The sequence below is a fragment of the Anser anser genome, assembly GCF_964211835.1.
Source record: "Anser anser genome assembly, chromosome: 3".
In the NCBI taxonomy this organism is placed as follows: Eukaryota; Metazoa; Chordata; class Aves; order Anseriformes; family Anatidae; genus Anser; species Anser anser.
This window is the reverse complement of record NC_139722.1, coordinates 107,852,819-107,878,843: the sequence shown is the minus strand read 5'-3', so window position 1 is coordinate 107,878,843 and position 26,025 is coordinate 107,852,819. Positions and strand designations below refer to the sequence as shown.

The 26,025-nt window shown below is 40.2% G+C and overlaps 1 protein-coding gene and 1 long non-coding RNA gene across 2 annotated transcripts in view; one reads left to right on the top strand and one right to left on the bottom strand.

Moving 5' to 3' along the window:
* LOC310896039 (uncharacterized protein) overlaps positions 1 to 26,025 on the top strand; it is a 680,208-nt gene that overhangs the window by 123,297 nt on the left and 530,886 nt on the right. Inside the window, exons 10-12 of the mRNA XM_083827872.1 lie at positions 1,066 to 1,218; positions 13,318 to 13,384; positions 14,043 to 14,120. The gene's annotated coding sequence lies outside the window, so the exon portion shown is untranslated. The remainder of the gene's footprint in view (positions 1 to 1,065; positions 1,219 to 13,317; positions 13,385 to 14,042; positions 14,121 to 26,025) is intronic.
* Positions 3,482 to 8,427, bottom strand: LOC310896046. The gene is made up of 3 exons (XR_014581133.1): positions 7,440 to 8,427; positions 7,084 to 7,181; positions 3,482 to 5,877 (listed from the first exon to the last, which is right to left on the bottom strand). It is a non-coding gene; the product is annotated as an uncharacterized lncRNA (long non-coding RNA).

Below are 26,025 nucleotides of genomic sequence, written 5' to 3'. Positions count from 1 at the left end.
GGACAGTAATTACCTTGCAGTCCTCTGTGGTGAGATCTGCTGCAAATGAATAATTCACAGTTGCCAAACATAAGTGAACTCTTCATATTAATTTAGAACTTTTTGTGGATGGGCTTTCTTCTGGAAAGTATCACAAGGGAACAGATCAAGGATAGCTTGAACCTCAGAGAATTTCTGGCTATTAAGAGAACAATTGGGTTCTTTTTTTTATATTTATGCATTAGGAAACCTAATTTTCTGTTCCTTCATTTGGAACTTCTTTTCAGAGAGCTTTTTTTTCCCACTCGGTTATTGGCAAAATATTAGTATAAACAAATTAGCACATTTTCAAAAGCTTTAATCTAGTTGCTTTTGCCATACCAAATGGTAAAGAAAAGACAAACCAGAGGCATGAAATCTTCTTAATTTTAAACCTCCAAATAATTTAATCATCTTGATATTTTTAGCCTTGAAGCAAGTATATTGGTTTTGAAATATTAACTTACATATTTGATTCTAACAGTGTTATCTTTTTCATTCACTTTATGTTCTATTGGGAATGGAAGGGGTTTGGCAAAGTATGATGTTGATTATGTGCTTATTTATAGGAGGTGTATGTATACATATATATAAAATGTGCACTTAATCTCCAGAGACATTTTAATGGGAAATATCAGGAATCGTTGCTGAATTATATCTTTGCTTTGGAAAAGCCTCTTTATTAACAGCTATAATGCAATATCATCTAGCTCAGTGTTTTACACATTCCAAGTGATGTACAATTGCTATTTAGATTATTGCATCAGAAACTTCAGAAATTATTAAATTGTATATATTTTTTCCAGTATCAAACGCTGCTTTTGCCAATGTTCATTTATTCAGGCAGGATACATTTTTAATTAAAAAGAAAACTCTCAGAAATCAATAAATAAATGTAGATCAGTTTTATCCATGGTGAGCTGTTGATACTGAATTAAATACAAGTCAATCTCAAAAGCTAATACTAATTTACTGAGATTTGCTGAATGATAAGTCATTACGAACTGCAAGCCTGTTGAATTTTTCTTTTCTTCTCCATTCGTATAGGTTGTCCAGAAAACTTTAAAGAATAACACACACCCTGTGAAAAAACCACAAGAATGGATGATGTAGTTCATTGGGTATGATGCACCCAGGGACCCCACTCCTGTGGTGGATGCCATTCCTGCCTCAGAAAACTACGTGATCAGTTGGTCAAGGGTAAGTTTAATAGCATAGGCACGTTCCAGGTAATATTATTTTAGCTTCTTTTTTGAAGGAAAAATAAAGTTGTCAGTGACTTCCTCCCTTCTCTACATTCACCTGCCAGCAACTGCGGTCAAGCTTTAACCACTTCAGACAGAAGGTTCAGGATCTGAAAGATGATTAAGTTTCTGCGAGTTTCATGAAAACTAGTGACTTTGTTGAAGGAAGAGACTGCGGCTGTTGTATCCTCAGTGCAAAAATAGCCAAATAGAGGATGTGTTCTCTTTGGCCTGCCCCTTGAACATTCAACATGATCATTTGCTAGTTGGCATACGTACATAGTTTTAAAACACCTACAGCCAACACAATGTAATGCCAGCTTGTAGCCAGGGAGAGGAAGCATGGGATGTGAAAGGAAGGTGGAGAAGGACTAGGAAGAAGCATGGGGTACACTGGAGCTATTTCTGTCGTGACTGGGGAATGGGTGGACTAACGGGTCCAGTGGATATGAAGGGGAACTAACTCTGATAAATGGGATTTTTGCTGTCAGTGTGGAATTTAATGTGTAAATCCACAGGAAAGGTGGCACCATTTATTCTACTTGTCTTGGAACAACCCGTTTGTTACCATTAAAAGCTTGGACCTTCTTGTTTCATACCTGAGCAGAATGCTTCTGTGCATCTGAGCTGGCCTAGCTGTTACAAGCTGCCTTAGCCTGCATCAAAAGTTTGCAGTCTGGTGGATTCTTCTTTATCCAGCCTAATTCCAGTTTCAGCTTCTCTGCTGAGTTTGCCCAGAAAGGCTACTGCTTTCCTGCTAGGTCTGAAGGTAAGAATAAGCTCACCACAGGGAAACTTTTGTTTTAAATAGAAACACAAGAAATTTTAGCTTTAGCCTAGATGCACAAGATGGAGCATGGTAAATGGACAGGCTCTCCTGCATTGTGTCTTGTGTCACAAGGAACGGCACTAAAAAGATAGTGGTGGTTCCACAGTCCCTCTCTGATGAATTAGGAAGAAATTGCAGCACTTCCAATATCTCTGTAATCTTCCCCAAATTCTGTAGTTGGTTAACTTGGTCTTGAAATGCCATTAGCTACTGAAGGGAGAGACTAATTCAGGTGTAACAAGTTATGTGTCTTGAGGAATGGAGCTCCTTGTAAAATATTAGGATATTTCTGGAATTCTTGGATATACTGTAGTGGTAGCATGGTCTGATATCTGCTGTGCTCCTCTGTCCTGTGGAAACAGCTGAGGGGTTGCAAAGCTGTCTGAATATCTCTGAAATATGCCACAGAAAATACTGATATTTGTAGAAAAAGTACAGAGAAGGAATTCCTGTTTTGTCCCAGAGTAATAAATTCAAGCATTTTTTCTTTTTTACTATGCTAACTAAAATTGAGATTGTGGAAGAGGTAAATAAAAATGCTGAATGTACTAGAGTCTTTTGCTGTTTTCTTTTTTATCAAGAGACTGTTTAATCTGGTCTCCTGAGTAGTCCCCCCTGTCTTGCCTCATCTTTCTCCAATATAAATAATGTATTGGGCACATAGAGGTATAAGTGTATTGAACCATTTTCATTTCATGTGGGCAGCACTGAAGCTTGTAGGCATTTCAATTGAGACATTTAAAAATTGTATGAACACGCTTCTGCTACATGTAGCTAAAACCATTTTGTTTTGCTTTCTGTTACTTCACCCAAGAAAACAATCAGAAAGCATAGTTTGTGTGCAGTCTATTGAGTTCTGATCATGCCTAATAAATAATAATAATCCTAACTGCAAAAAGTCCTTCTACCAGATACACAAATCATCCAGAAATGAGACTCCTACTTCATTGCACTTTATTTATGTCCAGTATGAGAGAGATTGAGGGAACTTAAATAAATTCATGCTCCATATCAGCTGGTTTATACTAGATTTCTAAGACAATCTTTGCAGGCAACTCTGCTATAAATTAATGGTTAATTTAATTTGACCTTTTTAAAATGCACACACCATAAGCAACTTTCTTAAATATCTTCCATGAGTTGCTTGACTAAAGAAATGCAATTTGCTTTCTTTTATTTATTTTATTGCTTATTGTGTATTTTCAGAGCTTTCTGCAGCTCCTTCCCTAATGTAATATAATTGAAATGAAAGTCAGATAACTATCAAATGACTAGGCAGCTCTGAACCCAATGAAAATGAATAGAGTTGTGTATTAAAGTGCTGTAAGACAGATGTCTTCAAGCTGTTGCACGATGTTTTCATTGAGGTTATGGTACAAATCATGTTCCCTCCTGTTGCACAGGCTTCCTGACTTCTTCCTTGTGAGAACATACTGTCCCTTTGTAACTACAACAATCAGTTATATGGAAAACTACATTTAGTAGTATACTCAATGATTCTCTCACAGTTTTTTAAAAAAGTTAACGAATTATATACCAATCCTAATTGGCAGCCTCAGCAGCCCCACTCTCTATCTCCCTTAACCTAGCACAGTGAACCCTGCCTTACCCCATGCTTACAAGAGATTGCTTGCAAGTTCCTGTGACAGGCAGTAGAGACTCCACTTGGGGAAAATCAATTTATTGCCAATTAAAACAGGTTCAGTAGTGAGAAGCAAAAAGACAAACATTGGAAGCATTATGTGCATTAAAGCAACACATTTCCTTCCCCCTTTGCCAGGCTTAACTTCACCTTAGGTTCACCTTAACTTCAGCTTCCTTTACGTTCCCACCCCATCCCTGAGCAGTGCAGGATGGGTGGGGAACGTGGGAATGGGGTCAATACATAACAGCTCCTCTCATCTGCTCCTTCCTCTTCATTTTTTCCCTGATACAGTGTGGTGTCTCCACACAGCCTCTTTATCCTTCTGGATAAATCTGCACCTGTGTGGGCTTTCTGTGGTCCTCAGTTTCCTTCAGGAAGCCTCCAACTGCTCCAGCCTGGGTCCTCCATGGGCTGTGGGGAATCACTGCTCTGGTGCCTGGAGCACCTTCTCCCCCTCCTTCTCTGACCTTGGTGCTCTCAGTTGTTTCTCACTTTTTTCCTTCCCTCCTCCTTAATCTGTCCAGCACTTTTTCCCTTTCTAAGCGTGTTTTCCCTGAGGTGGCCTTCAATGGGGCTGATGGAGCCAGCTGGAACTGGCATGGGGCAGACCCACAACTGACTCAAGAGGCTAATGCCACCTTGGAAATGAGAGTTTCAGAGTCCCACGCTGCCCATGGAGCAGCCAAGCTCTTGTGCTTCTGTCCCCCATCTGTAACTCCATGTTGGGGTGGGAGGGAAAGATGTTTTCTTTCTTTCTCAGCCCAGTACCATAGATACAGATAAAGCTCCAAGGCCATGCAGCATAGTAAGTAACCGATAGCTAACATTTTCAAGAGTACTTTAGATACCCACTTTTATGCAGCCAAGCTGGCACTGAAGAAAGTTCTGAAAAGAGCTGTGGTTAGAAGCTGCACGTGAGGCTTCTGCAGCTCCCCTGATTTTTGCTAGATGTGAATACTAGTCCTTGTCTACATGCGGTAATTGCACCTACTCTGCAAAATAAGTGAAATAATTCTTTGTGGAATAAGTTATTGCAGAATTACTAAATCAGTTAACTAAATTGACAGAGACAAAACCACCAAGTATGTACCTTTGGATAGGTCTCTGTAGTCATCAGTGTTTGTGAGGAGATAGGAAGAAATGTAGTGAGGCCAGAAAGTTGAATGTTGTATCACACCAAGGGGTAAAAAAGTAATATTAACCCACAAGAAAGAAACTTTTTTTGTTTAAAAGAAGTTAGAAACTGCCTGAAAGAAAAAAGTTAGGATATTATATCCTAGACTCAGCATGGAGGCACTTAAAGAGCATCCTATTAGCATCACAGAAGGAACAGTATGCACACCCCAGAATGTAAAAAGGAAAAAAAATCGAGGAAGGCGAGAGCCCCTGTAATGTGTTCAAGAGATAAGATACAATAGTTTATTGAAGCTAAAATCTATCCTTTAGAAAGAGACTAGGAGTCCAAACTATTCTAATAAAATGAAAGGGACTTTGGCAGATAAGAGAAGTCAAGCAGGATTTTGAAGAAGTAATATTCAGATACAAAGATAAGAAATAAGTGATTTAAGGTAATCAGAAGTAATCTGCCTGGCGAGAAAAATGTTGGATCTCTTAGACCAGTGGGGTAGAAAGAGGACAGCCAAAAATGTGGCAATTTACAGAGTATCTTATGAGTTTTTCTTTATAGGCTGAGGGTCTTTCCCCCTCTGAGCCCAGAAGAGGCTAAGTGCCACTTCTCGGGAACTCTGACACATCCCATTACAGAATGCAAGGTGTGGATTCTTTTTAGGTAGAAATTTTTAAGTCACATAAGCTTTATTTTGGGGATGTCATCTTTGGGATAGCAAACAAAGATGAATGGATAACAATTTCATGGTTATTTTGCAGTATGATGGGTTGATACACTGGTGGGAGGTAGGATGAATTATTTTAACCCACCACCCACCTCCTTAGCTTGAAACTATAGATCTTTTTTGTTGACTTCACTTTGTGTTGGAAATCCTTTTTATGAAGCTCTTCTAATTTTTTGACCTTGTTCACCGCAGCTTGCAACAAATTAGCTTTTATTTTCCCGCTTTGTCTTCTTTTCCTCCAGTCTGAGCAGTCACTACTCTTTTAAAATGTCAAGGTCATTTTCATTCCTACAAAAAAACCAAACAACAACACCTCTAAACATTCCACCATTTTGTCTTGAGTCTTCTTATGCAATGGTTTTAGAGATACAACTACCATTAAAGTTGGAAATAATTATAGTATTGATTCGGTTTGATTGAACACTATGTGATTTTGTCAATGGGAAATGGCTTATATCCTAAATCTGTGGAGGAAAAAAATGAATTTTCTGCTGTTTGCTATTAAGGAGTTCTGAAGTTACCTAAATTAAATATATAACTATTCACTCTGTCTTCAAAACTCTATTTCATCAATTTTGTTCCTAGTGTTTAGTTACCAGAAATATATTTAGAATTTGTCTTTTAGCTTTGTTGCAGCCTTTGTAGTTTTCTCAAACAGGATCTGAAAGAAATACGAAAGGTTTTCTTGTGGGATAAGAAATGTGTAAAAGTGATCTACATCACATCTAGAGCTAAACATGTCTGATATGCTGCTCAAGTACTTCAGCAGTGATATAAGTAGTCTACCAATTTATACTTTTTAGATTTTATCTAGATTTTATTTAAAATAACTGTTAATATAACTTTCATTTCTCTGTCATTTCCTTGTGGATTTATATATGTATATATATATTGTGTAATAATATTCAAATTTCTTAGTTTTCAGGAATAATAATAATAATTGATAATAGGAGTTGGAGTTCTATATAGCTGTCTTAATTGCTTCATCCACTTGGCTTTTACTGATTAAGGAAATTTTGCAGGTTCATCAGAGACGAATGATCTGTCTTACTTCATTACAGATGCAGAAAAAAACAGGCTATTAACAAGCCCAAGCACATATTGTGTCCCTATATGCTTCTTCTGTAAGAAATTAAATCATTTCAGTTTTTGACTCATTGCTGTTGACAGACTTACTATTTAAATTTTATCATATAAATAATATACTGGTGATACTGCTCATTAGTTCAAAAAAAAATGTCAAAAATTGTCATGTTAGCAGATTTTATTCTTTTTTGTTTGGCTAGTTTCTTTTTTTTTTTTTAAACAAAACAAAACAACAAATTTCTTTATGCAAAATAATGTATTTACTTTTTTAGTCCTTTCCAAGTTCTGACTACCTCATAAAAACAGCTATGAACAGCCCTGGTTAATCAGCATCTGACAACATTTTAGATATAATTGCAGAATGATAAAGACTGATTGAACTGAAGTTAATTTCCATTTGGCTTTTACCTTCTAATTATTTAGCAGCTGAGCATCAAAACCTCTTTACCACGACATGCCTGCAGGGCCCTTAGTAGGCAGTGCATAGCTCAGTAGAGTTCAGTTACCTGAAAAAGAAATGTTACAGCTCAAGTGATTTTGAAATACTTGAAAGCTGGGAGACTTTGCTGCTCATGAGACTATAATGAAAATTGTCAATTAGAATACAAATGTACTAATAAATATATTGAAAAATTAAAACTCCAATAATCACATAACAAATTTAACAGCCAACTTGCTGACAAACAAAATTAAGTCTATTCTGAATTCTGCATTTGTGCAAGCCAGAGACACTATCACAAAAAAGAAAATTTGTAACATAATACTTGGTAAAAATAAGGCGTTTGTAGGCTCATTATTTCTCTTCTCGTAAGATGTTGATGGTGTATTATCTTCATGGCATGGACTAGAAGATAAATTTTTTTTTGGTAGAAGCCAGTCTCTTAATGCATGTGCATGATGGCGTTTGCTCGGTTTAATGCCCAGAGGACTTGGGCATGTGGTTGCATTAGAAGTGAAGGCGTGGAAAGCTGTGCTATGATTAAAGTTAAAGCCTAAATTAAACTCTCTAGTGAATTCTTGGGATAACAGAATCCTTTCTAATTAGAGAATTTTTCATTGTTGTCAATGATATATGTGAGAGAGCATTGTGAGGGGTTAAAGACAAATCTTGGGGTTATTAGGATTTATCAGAAAAACAGTTATTTTCAAAAATGAATAAACATTATTCTCGTTCGTTAGGGCATGACAGCATACAAAAATTGATGTCATTGTAAAAGAAAAATATTGTAGGTGTAACTTGGAAAGGATGAGGACTACATTTTCTTGTAAATCCATGATAGGGACGTTTCAGTATAGCTTTTTGGTTTCAGACCTAATTCGTTAGAGTTAAGAATAGTCATACTAATTTAGAAATTCAGTGTGATTCTGGGGAAAATCACAAGTGATATCAGCTGTTTTATGAGTGGCGGTCCTTTATTCTGAAGTAGATAGAAGTACCTCTGCCTTTCCCTCCCTTTGTGCGCACACGTGCACACACATGCCTGTATGCGTACACACCCATTGGCCTAAATGGCCTTTTAATGGAAAAAACAAAATGCAGGAGGTACCATCTTTCAGATGTGATGTAAAGCTCATATTCCTGTGATTTATTGTCTTTAAAACGCTTTCCTATGTCTGCAGGAATTAATAATAATTTTGAGAATAAGTTGTAATTTGGATAATTACATTCTGCCTACCTGAAAATCCTCCTGTAGCTTCAGTTAATTAAATATTCCACACTATTTGTCTTGAATTGCTGTATGGCATATCTATCTGCAGTTATAAAAAAGAAATGTTCTAAATTTAGGGAAAAGCAGTGTTTTAGGGGAATTACCGTTGCCCTAACATTTTCTTTTCTCCATTGAGTTCTCTAACTGAGTTGAGTTCTCTAACTGAAGATGAATGGAAAAGAGTAATTTCATGTTTAAATACAGATTTTAATGTTTCTTTTTTACTATAATTTGATTGCTCTTCATGAACCTGAAACTAAGGAAAGTTTGGAATGCCTGAAATCCAAAGAAACTTTTGTAATACAAAAATAGGATACAATAAATATATAAATTATTTCTTCTAAGAAGAAAAAATCGGAAGTATTCTTTAGCAGAAAGATCCTCATGTATTATTAATATATAAGATGCAAATGATCTACCTAGTGCCTGTATCAATAAATTATCTTTGAGTTAGATCCACAAAGAGAGTTAAGACATTTTTGTGCTGCACTTCCTAATACCTGGATGGCTCTGAACAAACTAATTCCCTTGAGCTGCCTGATGGAAATGTACTTCAGGACCACTTTTGTTATAGGGAGTATTACTAGGAAAAGTCAAAGTTATATGAAATAGTAATATTCATATTAATTTTAATATATGCAGAGTACAGACAAATAAGCCTGGAAGTCCACACCTGTCAAGAGACAAAAATTATAGAAAGTAAATTATGGAGTTTAATATTTCTTTTGAGGGTTTCCATATTTTCTCCTGATAGGCATGCCTGTAATATTCTTCTGATGACCTGAATTCCAGCACTGTTTTTGCCTTCATTTTTCTTTGCACAGTGGTAGACTTCTGTGCTGAAACACTGGTGGTGCTATTGAGATTCACACCCCCAAGCAACTCAAGATAAATAGTCTGCATGTGTAACGACAGGCTGTGTCCTCAGCATGAAGTTGTGTAAATACAGAGGCCGTGGCAGGTGTCAGAGAGGAAAGCAGTTTGAGAGATGTCTTCAAGGACTACGGGGAACCTAAAAAAAAAAAAAATGTAATCCTTCTACCCTTTCCACACCAGGACTTTTGGTGGTGTAATGGCCCACGACTCCGTTACCGTGAATGGAGAAGGAAACAGAGGGACACAGAATGACTGCTGAGAGACACAGTGTAGCTTGAAGGAGTTGAAAATTTGGACATTAAATGCTCTTTTTGTTCCACCTGACAGTAAAACCTTTCAAAACCCCCAATTTAACCAGGGACAATATCCAAAGTTTCCAAGATCCAGAGACATCTCAGTGGATTTCCACAGAGAAAAGAACAAATACGCCTTTCTTAGCAGTGGAGTTGGGGATTGGGCTCTTTCTCTCTTGGCTGTGCTTACTTCACAAACCTCATCAGAATAAAAAGTAGCAGCTGTGGGTCCCTTTTGTCATTCAAATCTACAACCCTGACATCAGTGTGATGTGAAGGAAAACAGTTTTTCCTTTGTGGGAGTTCCTTCTCCTGTATTTTAACATAGTTTCCACGTTTGCTATTAAAAATAATAATAATAAAAAAACCTTCCTGTTTGCTTAACATATCTGGAGAACTTAGTGCTGGATGGGAGCAGATCTGTGCTGTTCTGTTGTTTTTCTGTCTCTAGATTTTGTAATATTTTGCAGAAGTAAACCTAAACACAGGCTTTATGCTGTTCTTTTAGGACAAGTCCAGCCACCTGCTCCACACGCTGACAGTTTACAGAATTAATTAATTTCCTGCAGCATGGATGTTCTGCTATTACAGCTTAGCAGGCTTAAAGGGACCCCACATTAAAGATTTTCTGAGGCCCTTATTTACTTTCAGGGAAAGAAAAAAGTAGAAATTACATTTGAACACCAAGATGGGGGGTGTGCTTGAGAGTGGCTATCAATTTTTTTTCCTTCTTTTTAAAAGGAATTTTATAATAACCCATCTGTTGTAACAGCTTTCCACATATTTTCTGACACTGGGGAATCTATATTTGTGAGTCTTCTGTTGCTCTTTGACAATATAAGGCATGCTAGAATTGTAGTTTAGCTTTTGAGTATTTTTTTTCTCCAAGTAAGGGTTAAGTCTGAAGAGGTTTATTTTGACATTTCTGGCTTAGCAATGGAGTAGCCAACAGGCATTTCTAAGTCTTTGGATAAGTATTTTTAAACGCAGGAGGAATCTCTAATTGAGACTTAATTGTTTAGGAAAGGACTCTCCCTAAGGAATTCTAGTTTATTTTTGTACATATTAACATGGAAACACTCTTGACTGTCAGCTGTGATTTCTGTTTCTGAAGGCACTGGCAAAGTCATACACATCAGCCTTGTGGTGGCACTTGTCTTCCATGTAAGGTGATTTACCACTGGAAAGCTGTGTCTTAAGAAAATAGATTTTCTTGCTGAAGATAACCTTTTGAATCCAACTAAAGGGTTGTGTATCCCTACTTTTCTCTCATCAGAATGAAGAAATTCAGCCTGAATTGAGTCCCTCACGTTCAATGTTTCCTGCTGTTTGGAATATTTGGTAGTCCCTGGTGCTATAGTTGGGAATACAGTCCTTTGCCTGGCTTTCCATAAAAAAATGGGAAAGATGGTAGGATTGTTAGGATTTTTTTTTTAAATAAATGTGATGGAGTGATGTGTTAAGTTGATTTTTGAAAGAACTTAGGTCAAGCATGTCATTAAATATGTCATGGTAGTCACAGTGCAGGAACCTTCTGCAGGACGTGCATAATGCAGGTATATTTGGTGCCTACGAGGGTTCCTATATACCATTAGATCGTTAAGCTGTAAGAACTAACATGGAAGAAAAATAGCTGAAGAAAGTATGCTTGACATGCAATCTTTGCTCCTTAATGGAATTTTAAGACCAAAAACATGATAAAAAAAATACTGGGATCACTTAAAATTAAGCTTTTATGCACAGTGTGTCTTTGTCTGACACCGCTGTGAAATGCTTTAAAACCCATATGTGCATTATTCTTAAAACCAGAAAACAGAATGCTTCAATAGCATAAATATGAAAGAACTTTCTCTTTCTCCCGCTAGCAAACATTGTGTTTTGAACACTTTATTTTTAGGCAGATTATACACCCAAAGACTTTTCTCCTCTGAATGCACGTGTTTAACTTTTATTAATATCAGCAAATCTTTAAGGGTAATCATCATGTATTCATGAATCTTTAACACCTCAAGAACTGTGTGTTTTGTCTAGTTTCCTTTCAATGCAAGCCTTTGTTTTAGCTGTTTGAGGCAGGCTGAAGTTCAAGACACTACTATAGCTTGGAGGATTCATGTAATAAAGAAAGGTTAGGTAGGCCAGCCCGTTCTACATCATTCAACAGACTTACTCACTCGTGGTCTTCTTCATTAACTGTATAGTCTCTTATCACATGGTGGTTACTGACAAAAGTCTGTCTTTAGAAATTTATAGCGTGTGTTATAGAATGGCTTAAGCAATACCCTACCTTTTTATTTGCTTAGTGATGCTACAGTTAAATTCTGACTAGAAGCTCACACAAGAATAAGAGCAGTTATAACTTAAATGTATATCTTTCCTCTTATGGAAATTAAGTTCTTATCGTCTCAGTGCCTTATTCACAAAGGCCTATATTTGTAGCACTATTCATCTTCCTGAAAGGGATTGTATGAGACCCTGGAGATGAGTAATGGCTTTTCTTAATCAGCCTTTTGAAATGCTATTGTCTTGTCTGTCTTTGTTAGAACATCAGCACAGTGGTGGGTGTTTTGTGGTATAATATGAAACAAGGTGCTTGCTGCTGAGAGCTTGTAATTTAAACAAAGAAGCAGCAATCAGGAAAGGGGCTGGCATACACTGGCTTTTGACATTCAAGGGTTGAATGCGTTCTGCACTGAGGGCAAGAGTGTTGGGAAGAATGAACAAACACCAAATGGACGAGAGTCCCCTTGAGCGTGCTGGGGTAACCTGCCAGGTCCTACTAGCAAATTCTGTTGGGGTTGGTTTGTATGTTCTAGGTTTATGTAGCTTCTCCTTGCCTGCTTATTTTGCTGTTAATATTTTCTTTGATAAGTATGTCAGTGTTGTGTAAAGATTCAACCTGCATATGCTTTTATATGCCTGATCCCCATTATTTGTTGCTTTTTCTGCTCTAAATGAAAGATATTTCTAAAAAGCTGAAATAATCCCAAAATAAAATGAAAGCACAACATTTCATGACAAATTATGCAGTGCATTTTCAGCACAGAGTAAAAATGTAACATGGGATTTTCCAGTTTAGGACTTACAAAGGACAGAAGCGGGCCTGCAAAGGTCATCAAATCATGTCTTAGACGTGCACAGACAAATGTACCTACTTAGCTACTATACCCTAACTGACCTTTTCCTTAAAGCCTTCCAATTAAAGAGCTGCCATACCAGCCCTACCCAGCCAATTTCCCTGTTTCACCATTCTAATGGCTGAAATCATCTCTAAATCCACTCCAAATAAGCTGTATCATTCCCTCCTTTCACAGAAAACCTTTATATTTGCTATGAACTCCCTCAGTGTTTTCTCATAGCTTTTTTTTTTTTTTTTTTTGTGTGTGTGTGTCTTTCCAATATTTTCATTTGGCTTCTGTCTAACTGGTCTGCTTGCTATTTTAAACACCCCATGCAAAACTGGCTACATATTGAGGCCTCATCTGAGTGAGGAAGAAATATCTCCTATGTGGTGCTTGACACTGCATTAATGTACTTAGCATTGAGGCTTGCTGTTTTGTGTGTACTACGGTGTGGTTGACCTGTATCCTCTTTGTGGTACAAACACAAGTCTCTCTCCTTTTTTTTTTTTTTTTCATTGTGGCATCACCAGTTACTTCCCATTTTGTATTTGTATTTTCATTTTCTCTTTATCCCGTGTAGCATTTCAAGCTTGCATTTATTGAACTGCATCCTGTTGATTTAAAAATCTCTTTCCAATTTATCAGGTTCATTTTGGATTCTGATCTTGACCCTTAGCCTGCTTGAACCCTTCTCTCCTCATCTGCTAATTTTGTAAGTACACACTCTGGTATACCATCCAAGTCACTAATGAAATATTGAATAGAATTTGGCAGCTGTAGGATGATGGGTAGCCAGAGATGAGTAAGGCCAGAGATTTTGGACCCAAAAATGGCGCATGATTTTCTAACTACAGTAGAGAGCCATTATTTTGCTATTCCCATTTATTTATTTATTTTCCCCAGAGTGATGCAGATAGTGCAATCATTAGTTATGATGCAAAACTGCAATGCTTTGATTTTATACGGTGCTTTGTATCCCAAGTTAATTTAAAAAAGCAGTAAACACCTTTATCTCCATTTCATAGGCACAGAGGACAAGGTAAAGCAACAGGCCAGTGGCAAAGCCAGTGCTAGAATGCAACTTTCCCCAAGTAGCACTGGGGACTCCTATTGTGGCCTGCCCTGCTTCTCCTAGTTAACTGCCTTCCCTGTGTTTCTATTTACCCCACAGAAAAGTTGGTGTGGCAAAACAAACTAGCTGCGTCAAATAGGCATGCTCTCCACCTTGAATAGTGTCTGTAAAATGCCTGTGAGTTGGTTAGTGATGCTGATATTGTTAACAGCAGAAAGAGAAGGGTTACAAAGGAAAATCATATAGACTTACCACCGTGGTGCATATAACCCCGTAATTCCTTCTGTCCATTCCCCAGCTGTAAATGGGTGATGTATTGCACCACTGTGGATGCAAGCTGTGTGCCCAGCTCTTCCCTGCTATTTATTGCAAATAGGTGAGTGCCCTGTACCGCTGATGTCATTACTATTGATTCAAGATAAGTGAATATGTCACAGCATGTGGATTTATCTGTTGTCTTTCAGCTCCTCCACTCATTGCAACAGGAAATATATTACGGGGTTGAGTTCAATGGGGAGTGCTAGGATTTCAGGCATGTGGGGGGACATACTTTCAAACCAAGTGAAATTAAAGACTTTGGTGTCTCTTCTCTGCCTAAAGCTGTTAAAGGAGTTCTGATGTTCTACTCTTGCATAAGGAGAAAAAAAAAATATCTGTCTATTCTGTTTGCTTTGGGCTAAAATTATCACCCTTTTTACCTGAACAACAGTACTTGGAACCTCAAAGTAAAACGCATTTCAGGAATTAGTTAACTGGCTGTTAAGCAAGAGTGGATGTTATTATTTAAGTCGGAATTAGAAAAGATTGAAATAGAATTGATCTTGGAGTTTTCACATACAAATATATTGCAACAGATGTTAAGATACCTCATAACTCTTAAACTCTACTGAGACACAAGTAGGCTTAGTATGAAAAAAAACAGTGATCTGGTATAAGTCTTCCAAGATTTCTTTTTTCTTAGGCTATGAAGGGTGAAGATTTAACCCTGATCCTAAAACTAATCCCAGGTATTAAAATCTGTGGCAGAGTTTGCATTCATCGATGCCAGGGAAACCTCCATAATCCCCCCAAAAGGTTAGAGCAGTGAGGACCCACTTAGAAATACAGTTAAGAGAAAAAAATGAGTTGCCCTTCATGCAACCTCACTGCAGTAGTCTGCAGATGCTAAATTACAACTCTTGCGTTTTTCAGCCAAAGGTTCAATGCAGAGCAGTTGTTGTGGTATCCTCAGCCAGAGACCCCATGAAGGGACATTGCTCAGGATGGCGGAGCATCCACCCACTTCTCAGTGGTGGAGCCAAGCAGAGTTGCTCTATAGCTCTGATCTGCAGTTTTGGGGCTGACCTTTTTCGAGGAAGATCACAACAGGACAGCTAAAACTCTGACCCTCTCTTCTTTTTCACTGTGGTATACTTATTGGAGGACTGCTGGGAGTTTCTTCAGCCCTGGCAGAGTATACTGCTGGCAGAGTTGACCTTAACAGAGGCATGGACCTGCTTTTTATAGGCATCTGTGCACGTGCAGCTGTCAGTAAGTTCAACAGGGATTTCCAGACTTTAATGTGTATTTTGAACTGCAATATTGAGGTCAGTGACGACCTTTCTTACTGCTGTCTCTAATATAAAGTAAGTGCTTGCTATGGGGAGATGAATGCAATATCCCTACTCCCATTGAGCTGGGATCTTTATAACTATTACAGCCATTTATTCTAGGGAACGGTGGGGTGCAAAACACCTAGTCCTCCTCATTATGGAAATATTTTCCCCTTAAAACATGCTTCTATTCTGGGAAATAACTTTGTGACAGTGATGTTGTGGGGCTCCCGGTGGACAGAAATTGTTTCTGTTACTACAATATAACTGCAAAATTATTTTAGCCCAGAACTTGTTAATTTACTTCAGCTTAGTTATTTGAGCCTGAAGCTGAACCACCAAATCCTTCCTATCAGCTCTACAAACAGCCTGGCACTCAGCAGCCAGTCTGCTTCTCGATTTATGGATTATGGATGGTAGAAAAGGTTTGGTAAGTCAAATGTTGTCCCAAGGTGAGGCTGTCATTTCACTTCTTCCATTCTACCTGACATGCTGCTAAGGGAGGGGGGACCACTGAGGACACTGCTGCTGAGGAAGCATGTGCCAAAGGGAAATGGAGTCTTCTGTTTACTCCCCAGTTGCTAGCATTACATATGGCCCTGAACTGCAGGGTGGAAAATGTCACTGTTTCACCGTCTCTTCTCAGAGCTTACCAAAACTCGATAAACAACATTTCCTGCCTGCCCCTAGTTTTCACAAACCTTATTATTTGGTTGTTTTACCAACCCAATTGCAACTTTCTCCTCCCAATAGAAAACAAAGCTGTTTGTTTCCACACCGCCCACTGCTGCTGTCTCTGAGTACCAAGGAGGCTGGTATGTTCAGCACACCTGAGGGTAGGCAGTGGCCAATCCCACCTTCTTGCTGTGGTTCTGGCCCCTTTCCTTCCTGACAAGGGAAATGCCTACCTTAACACTTGAGTGTTTGGGGTATCCACATTGAATGAAAAGCAGCAACATTTGCAGGAAAATTGGAGAACTGTCCATGCTTCATTGTTCAGTTTATTATTTATTTTTTGTTGTTGTTTTGGTAGCACTTCAGCTGTGAAGTAGCCCTGCCATGTCTTTAGAAAAGAAAATTTCTTGGGTAAATATCTCAACATTCATTGCTGCTCTACTAAGCTGAATTAGTATTAAATTTTGTGTGCTCCACATTGAGGGGTAGCTACCTGGAAAGCAAAGGATGTATGAAGCTTGTGTGAAACAAAATACTTCCCTGTCAGCTCTTTCATTTTGGGGAACCAATGCCATTTTCAAAGCAGTGTCTGGCAATAAAGAGGAAATATCTTTGAGTGCATCTGTGCGAAGCTTGTCGTAGTGCTGAGTGACAAGTAGGTTATGTGAATGTTCCCTTTACAATGTTTGAATATTGCTAATCAAGGGGATTACCACTAGTCTTTGTTCCTGGTTAATGCTGCTGTTGTGTGTGGAGATCGGATATGTGATGCTGTTCAGCGTTGTAGGAAGTACAGCCCACATAAGATCATAACACTTGGTAACGTGTTGGCAGTAACTAGATGGTTACACAGTGCTACGTTTTTCACATAATGTCAGATCACAGAAAATAACAAACCTCATGTAGAGCTCTGTTTGCCAAGCACTTGGTCTGTAGCTTCAAACAGGTTGCCAGAATCTAGGTCAATACATTGATGGTACTGAAGGTGGCTGTATTAGGCTGTTCAGATGAATGAGGCAAGCTGATGTCTTGCCTCAAAATATTTTGAAGAACTGACCAAATGCGCAAGTTTTAACTCTCCTTCACACAGTTGTCCCTTGCCCATTTTGTAGCAATATGTCTTGCTAGCCACAACTGCATTACAGAGGTCATTCAGAGTGTTCAGAGAGTTGAACAGCTTTTAGACTTTTTCTCCAACCCATTAGGCACAGGCTTTCTGTTGTCAGTGTCACATGACTTTTTTTTTTATTATTATTTCTTCTGAAAATACAAATTTTTGTGGGTACTGCAAGGAAAATTACAGTCCCTGTTAATGTTTAAAACCTCTTTGATAGCATCACAAAACCATGACTATTGTTTGGTACCTGCAGTATGTCTTTTTCTTTGGAAAGGCTCCTCTTCAAGCACTCAAATGATAAGGGGAAGATGGTGGAGTTTATTACTCTTCTCCATCAGGAGTTTCCCTTCCTCTGTCCCTCTGTGCAGAGGTAGACTTATTTTACTGTTGCTGGTGAAGATTCAGAATGGCACAAACAGTTTTTTCTTCTAACCATGTAGGTCTTCCTTTTTGGCTTAAGAAACTTCTTTTTGTAGAGACTGTGTAATGATGCTAATGATTCTACCCGGTCTTTGTTTAAATTGCTCTCTCTTTAATGTCTCATATTGCTGTGGGAGCTGATCTGAACCCTACAGTTGGGGCTACAAAATGATATACATACTGTTTCCATGTTTTCTGTTGCTTATCAGTACTTGATGTTCAGTTTCCATGATAAAATAATCTCCCACCTCCATGTAGATTTGTCATCTAAGGTGCCAGAAATATTTAGGGATGTAAATCCTCCTGACTTCACAGGAGTAGGAAAAGCTGGGGTGAGTGTATTTCCATATTATTTGAAATGAAAACATTTTATGTAGAACAAAGAAATGTGATGATAATCTATCAGGCAACATGACTGCTGAAGGGTAGAAGTTGGTTGAAAATACAGTCCTCCAAGAATCCCTGGAGTGCCCTCGTTTGCTTTTGTTTCAGCCTGTTAGAAGACTTACAAAAGTCATCTGTCTGCCCCATCTAAGAAATTTCTAAGCTTGCTAGTAGGCATTCACTGATGATTGAGGTGGGGAATATAAGGAAAAAAAATGTAACAAGAATAATAATATTTTAGAATAAACACATTATCGATGCTGCTTCATATAACATAGCCGTAATTTTTTCATCTCAGTGGCCGTTTTACCTGGGTGCACGCTTGTGTGTATCAGTGGAGCATTGTGTCCTCTTGGACCTTGGGTAATGTGAAATTCCCTGCTGAAGTTTAATTTCTTCCACCATAGCTACTATGCTTGTTTTACACTACACATCATGCTCATGTTGTGTGGCTGGCATGGTCACTAGTTAGCTTCCCAAGTTATTGCTCTGCGATCTGATTTTAATCCAGTTCTCTCTACCAAGAATGATTTCAAAAATAATTAAGTGCAGGAGCTAATAAAAGTCATGAGAAGCCAAATTCCTTTAATTCCAGTACTGTTCATTCTCACTTTTGCTAATTCCCTAAATAGGAGATTGCTTACATAAGAGGGAATGAGAATAAATCCCTTTACAAAAAAAAAAATAAAAAATTAGTAAGTAGAAAAAATGTTTTTCTCAGAGGCTGAGTATAGTGTGTCATTTCTTTCTTTGCTCTATTACCACTTTGGAGTTTTGTCTTTGTGCTTTTCTTGGAGAACGGTGTCTTTTATTTAGGCAGTTCTCCTTGTTCTGACTGACAGTGATTTGAAGTTCTCAGAAATATAAAGATCTGTGGGCTATCCAGCTCTTTTATTTCTTCCAGAGGTGATAATATCCACTGCTGAAGTACAGTGTGCTCTGTGTTGTTGCTGTTCTTATTCACCAGGACTCATCTGTATCTTCATGCTATTGTGTTTCCCCAGAACCTCAGGGAGGTGGGTTTGTCCGCAGATGAAAGCCTCTGAGGGGGGAGATTTCACTTCACGACAGTATTTTTAGACATGCTGCTTCAATAAAGTACTCACCTATTGATGCCTGATGGGTTGGAGTGGGGTGGAATATATGGTCTCCCAGTGGCAGGCAATAGGTTTCCCTGATCTGCAAGCAATCTGAACTGCTATTTGCCATAAATAAGCCCAAGTGCCAAGTCAAAATCTAACATTGAGTTACTTTGAGTTAGTGCACTTAATTCAAAGAAAGCCTACAATAGGCCCTTCTACAAAACCTACAAATGTGCCCTTCTAACTCAGTATTCCTCCTCTTCCCCACTCCAAAATTAATTTGCAGTTGTCTTCTATAGTGGATGACACTTCTCTAGCACCTAAAATAGCTTTGATGCTTGTATGCTAAGGTATTTTGCAAAATAATGAATTAAAACACCTTTGTAGGTAGGAGGGAGATTTAGCAAACAAGTCATTGAAGTAACTTGTGACTGATGACACATCATAGCATAATTTCCCATGGATTCTGCCAAGCTAGGCAACAACCGGCCTTAACAAGAATCACGTATTTTTTACTTAATTGCATTAATGCTATATGGGTCCAAGGGATATTTTTCCAGCACTAAAATATTTATTAAATTTCAGATTCAGGCACACATACATTTTTGGTGAAACTCTATTAGCATATGCAGAAATCCAGGCAAGTGTGCTACATGCAGATCTGTGCCGAGGACTGGCATTCTGTACTAAACTATTTTTTCATTCTGAATCTGATTGAAAACATACATTTTCTGATTTTCAGTGAAGAAAGAAGGATTCTTTTAGTCTTTTTTAAAATATTAAAAAAATAAACACACTATTTAATTTTACTTGACTAGGTTTATAATAACAATGGCAATATAGCACAAAACCAGTTTCAAATAAAAAATAGTATTGAAATGAGACACATGATTTTTTCAATGTAAAAACAATTATAGGATTTTTTTTTTTTTGCTGACCGAAGTCCTGTTTTGTAGAATACTGAGGGGTTGAATTTATCTCCATAACATGATTAAAAACAACCAACAACATTCTTTTGAAAACTCTCTGACCAGTGCCTGCTCAGCATGCCCAAACAGAAGCATATGCTTTTTTTGTTCAAAGCTTGGTTCTTAAATTTTAAGAAGGAAGAGATCCAATGGGATCTACTAGGTTTTCTCATATTGGATAAACTCTTTCAAATCTGACCCTAATTTGTAGGAGCTGAGTGCCTAGAATTGTGGCTCTGAGCTAAACTCCTTCAGGTTATAATTCTTACTTCATCTTCTGTCACTTCATACAGAAACATCTGCTCCTTTTTGGCAAATTTCCATGTAATGTTCTTTCATTTCAGAAATAGAATTTGATAAGGTTCTACAGTTTTTTGCATATTTCCATTTTCTTTTGGGTTTAAAACATTATTTAACTTCTGAAACCTTCTGTATATTAGAAAATACTTCATACACAAATACATTTCAATTCCTCATTTAATTGCTCTTGAAAATTTTTGTATCTTCTTTGCTCCTTAATTTTCCCAGACGTATTACTCCAAAATCATCATTATTCTCCAGCTCGTTTTTTGTGATATTGAAGCACAGTTTAAAGTTGTATATAGCTGATTTCAGTTTCAAAACAATGAATCTCATTTAAAGGCAGTAGTCAGTAGAGACTTTTCTGTTCTGTTTAACGGTATGTGGATCTGGATTGGTGTCTTTATCTTGTGAATGTTCATGTGGACATCACTGACAAGTGGTGTCCCTTCGGGGGTCCATACTGGGACCGGTACTGTTTAATATCTTCATTGGTGACGTGGACCATCAGCAAGTTTGTGGATGACACCAAGATGAGTGGTGTAGTTAACACTTCAGAGGGAAAGGGATGCCATTCAGAGGGACCTTGACAGGCTTGAGAGGTGGGCCCAGGTGAACCTCATGAAGTTCAACAAGGCCAAGTGTGAGGCCCTATACCTGGGTCAGGGTGATCCCAAACAGCCATACAGACTGGGTGACAAATGAACAGAAAACAGCCCTGCAGAGGAAGACTTGGGGTTACTGGTGAATGAAAAATTGGACATAAGCCAGCAGTGTGTGTTTGCAGCCCAGAAGGCCAACTGCATCCTGGGCTGCATAAAAAGAAGTGTGACAAACAAGTCGAGGGGGTGATTGTCCAGCTCTGTTCTGCCCTTGTGAGACCCCACCCGGAGTGCTGCATCCAGGTCTGGGGCCCCCAGCTTTAGAGAGACATGGACCTGTTAGAGTGGGTCTAGACGAGGGCCACAAAAATGAACAGAAGTCTGGAAGAGTTATCCTATGAAGAAAGGCTGAGACAGCTAAGGTTGTTTAGCCTGGAGAAGAAATGGCTTTGGGGAGATCTTATAGTGGCCTTCTAATACTTAATGAGGGTCTACAGGAAAGCTGGGGAGGGACTCTATCAGGGATTGTAGCGACAGGAAAAGGGGTACTGGATTTAAACTAAAAGAAGATAGGTTTAGATGAGATATAAGGAAGAAATTCCTCATTATGAGGGTGGTGAGGCACTGACCCAGGTTGCCCAGAGAAGCTGTGGATGTCCCCTCCCTGGAAGTGTTCAAGGCCAGGCTGGATGGGGCTTTGGGCAGCCTGGTCTGGTGGGAGTTGTCCCTGCCCATGGCAGGTAGGTGGGAAATAGGTGGCCTTTAAGGTCTCTTCCAACTCAAACCATTTTATGATTCTATGATGTAACATATGCTGCTTCATGCGCAGATAACTTTTTTAGCATTTTGGTCTAGGTTCTAGTCACAAACACTAGCTGTATATAGGATGCACAGCACAAAAGGATTCTCTGCCCCAAAGCATCCTAAATTGGTCAGAATCATTTTCTGGGGATGCAAAACATCACCCTAAGTACTGGCCCTGCGGTCGAGGCCTGCCGCCACGGAGCCGGTGCAGCCGCAGCGCCCGGCCCCGCGTTACGGGGGATTGGGGCCGTGCCTTGCCAGGGGCGGCCCGGGGCCGCGGCGCGACCAGGCCGCACCCGCTCGCTATCGTGAGAGAGGCTGAAGGGAGGGGGCGTTGCCAGAGCCACGGGGACACAGGGGCTCTGTCCCTCCTCCCTTCTGAGTCCACCGTAACTGCTGGCAGCCTCTGTGATCGCAGTTTTTACCATGGTCTCCCCCAGGCAGAGAGCTTGCCCCAAAAAGACTGTGGTGATCCAAAGGGAGGGGCTGTCCAGAATCACAGAATTGAAGGGGTTGGAAGGGACCTCAAGAGATCATCAGGTCCAGCTCCCCTCTGCCAAAGCAGGTTCCCTAGAGCAGGTTGCCCAGGTAGGCGTCCAGACGGGCCTTGAATATCTCCAGAGGAGACTCCACAACCTCCCTGGGCAGCCTGTCCCAGTGCTCCATCACCCTCACTGTGAGGAAGTTCTTTCACATGGTGGCACGGAACTTCCTGTGCTCCAATTTGTCGCCATTGCCCCTTGTCCTGTCCCCACAGACCACTGAAAAGAGGTTGGCCAGATCCCTATGTTTCCCACACTTAAGGTGTTTGTAAGCATTGATAAGACCCCCACTCTGTCTCCTTTTCTCCAGGCTGAACAGGCCCAGGTCTCTCAGCCTTTCTTCATAGGGAAGGTGCTCCACACCCCGTATCATCTTTGTGGCCCTCCGCTGGACTCTTTCCAGGAGATCTCTTTTTTTGTACTGGGGAGCCCAGAACTGGACACAATACTCCAGGTGAGGCCTGACCAGGGCAGAGTAGAAGGGGAGGATCGCCTCCCTTGACCTTCGGGCCACGCTCCTTTTAATGTGCGCCAGGATCTCGTTGGCCTTCTTCGCTGCCAGGGCACACTGCTGGCTTGTGGTCAACCTGTCATCCGCCAGGACCCCCGGGTCCTTCTCAGAGCTCCTCTCCAGCAGGTCATCCCCCAGCCTGTACAGATACATGTGGTTGTTCCTTCCCAGGTGCAGGACTCTACACTTGCTCTTGTTAAACTTCATTTAGTTTCTTTGAAATGACCATGAAATTGTAGAGTTTTCTGTCTTTGGTGATGTCAGAAGGGTAATTAGCAAAACTGCTGTCTTGAACTTCTGGAGGGCAGACTCCAACCTATTCAGGACATTTGTTGCAGGGGTCCCTTGGGAGTCACTCCTGAAGGGCAAAGGGGTTCAGGAAGCCTGAACGCTCCTCAAGAAGGAAATCTCAAAGGCACAGGAGCAGGCTGTTCCTGAGTCCCATAAGGCAAGCCTGAGGGGAGGAAGACTGGCATGGATGAACCGGGAACTTTTGTTGAGATTCCAGGAGAAAAAGAGAGTCTACGTCCTCTGGAAGAAGGGACAGGCTATTTGGGGCAACTACAAGGAAGTTGCTAAGATATGCAGAGAGGAAGTTAGAAAGGCAAAAAGCCCAGCTTGAACTCAGATTGGCTGCAGTAAAAGAGATCAAGAAATCCTTTTACAAATACATTAACAGCAAGAGAAGAACCAAGGAAAATTTCCATCCTTTACTTGATGCAGCAGGGAATGTGATCACTGAGGATAAGGCTGAGGTTCTCAACCCCTTCTTTACATCTGTCTTTAATAGTCAGATCAGTTATCCTCAGGGTACTTTACTGCCTGACCTGGACGTCCCCTGTGATTCAGGTAGAGAATCCCCCCCGTGATCCATGAAGAGACAGAGACCTGCTCCTCCATCTGGAATGTCATAAGTCCATGGGACCAGATGAGCTCCACCCTAGGGTGCTGAGGGAGCTGGTGGAGGTGATTGCCAAGCCGCTTTCCACCATCTATCAGCATTCCTGGTTATCTGGAGTGGTCCCAGAGGATTGGAGGCTTGCCGATGTGACTCCCATCTACAAGAAGGGCCATAAGGAGGACCCAGGGAACTACAGGCCTGTCAGCCCGACCTTGGTTCCGTGGGAAGTTATGGAGCAAATCATCTTGGGTGAGATTATATGGCACTTGTGTGGCAACCAGGGGATCAGGCCCAGCCGGGACGAGTTCATGAAAGGCAGGTCGTGCTTGTCCAACCTCATCTCCTTCTATGATCGTGTGACCAGACTGGTAGATGAGGGAAAGGCTGTTGATGTAGTCTACTTAGACTTCAGCAAAGCCTTTGACGTGGTCTCCCACAGCATTCTTCTGGGGAAACTGGCTGCCCGTAGTCTAGACAGGTGCACTCTTCTCTGGGTAAAGGACCGGCTGGAGGGCTGTGCCCAGCGGGTAGTGGTTAATGGAGTTAAGTCCAGCTGGTATCCCGTTACAAGTGGTGTCCCCCAGGGGTCGGTACTGGGGCCTATCTTGTTTAATATGTCTATTGATGACCTGGATGTGGGGACTGAGTGTACCCTCATTAAGTTTGCAGATGACACCAAGTTGGGAGGTAGTGTCGATCTGCCTGAGGGTAGGGTGGCCCTTCAGAGGGATCTGGATAGGCTGGCCTGCTGGGCTGAGGTGAATGGAATGAGGTTTAACACGGCCAGGAGCCGGGTCCTGCACTTTGGCCACAGTAGCCCCATGCAACGCTATAGGCTTGGGGCAGAGTGGCTAGAAGACTGTGAAGAGGAAAGGGACCTGGGAGTGTTGATCGATGCTCGGCTGAACATGAGCCGGCGGTGTGCCCAGGTGGCCAAGAAGGCCAATGGCATCCTGGCCTGTATTAGAGAGAGTGTAGCCAGCAGGAGCAGGGAGGTGATTGTCCCCTGTACTCAGCTCTGGTGAGGCCGCACGTTGAGTAGTGTGTTCAGTTTTGGGCCCCTCACTACAAGAAGGACATTAAGGCCCTGAAGCATGTCCAGGGAAGGGCAACAAAACTAGTTAGAGGTCTGGAGCACAAGTCTTATGAGGAGCAGCTGAGGGAGTTGGGGTTGTTTAGCCTGGAGAAGAGGAGGCTCAGGGGAGACCTCATTGCACGCTACAACTTCCTGAAGTGAGGTTGTGATGAGGAGGGGGTTGGCCTCTTCTCTCAGATAACTGATGATAGAACTAGAGGAAATGGCCACAAGTTGCACCTGGGGAGATTTAGATTAGATAGCAGAAAAAATTGTTTCTAAGAGTGGTCAGGCACAGGAACGGCCTGCCCAGGGAGGTGGTGGAGTCACCGTCCCTTGTGATGTTCAAGAAGCGCCTGGATAAGGTGCTACGAGATCTGATTTAGTAGCTTAGTGGGTAGTATTGGTGATAGGAGGATGGTTGGACTAGATGATCTTGTAGGTCCTTTCCAACCTTGTGTTTCTCTGATTCTATGATTCTAATAAGCCTGAGTTTTCAAGATAACAAATATTATAAAAACTTTTGCATGATAAATATACTAAGTTGGAATTAAAATCCAAAAATGATCACTTGATTTAAACAAAAACAATTTTATCCCATGCAAATTCTAAATTAAAACAGAAGGCATTTGTAAGTAAACTGAAGCTGTCCTAATTTCCATTATATTATCCAACTATGTTATCTCTAACTACGTAACTAAAAATATTAAAGTGTATTTTCAGGCAAGGGGATAGATCTGATACTGAGATTTAAATGAATACCCTTCACTGGTTTTGAGGGGTGATGCTCCTAGGATTTGAAGACTTGTGCTATGCATATTAAGGAAATTAATATTTTGGTCTTGGTGTGTTATTACAATTCAAAGTGCTTCCAGTCTACAGCTGAAAGCACACATGATACTTGAAACCTGCAGTTAGAGACCCCTTGTGATCCACTGGAATTTTATTTTCTATGAAAACATAAAACAACGCCACCACAATCATAATCCTACTATTTATAGATAGTAAAACAGTCTCACTGAGAGGAGGAAATATATTATCTTTTACTCCTTATTCCTGCTGTAGCCTGATCATTTGCTTTCCTTGGTGTCTCAAGAAGCATGCACTGCTTTTTGAGATTTGAGCTGGGATCGGTTAGTTTTCAGAGGCTGCCTTTGCACCTGTTGCCTGGATAAATTGCTATTGAATTATAAAGAAGGCAGACATTGCTGCAGTATATCTGCCAGGAGATGTAATTTTTTGGCAGGACTTTCTGCCTGTCCGCTAACTCTGTATGGTAGTGTGCTTTGATACTTGTCAAAGATGTAT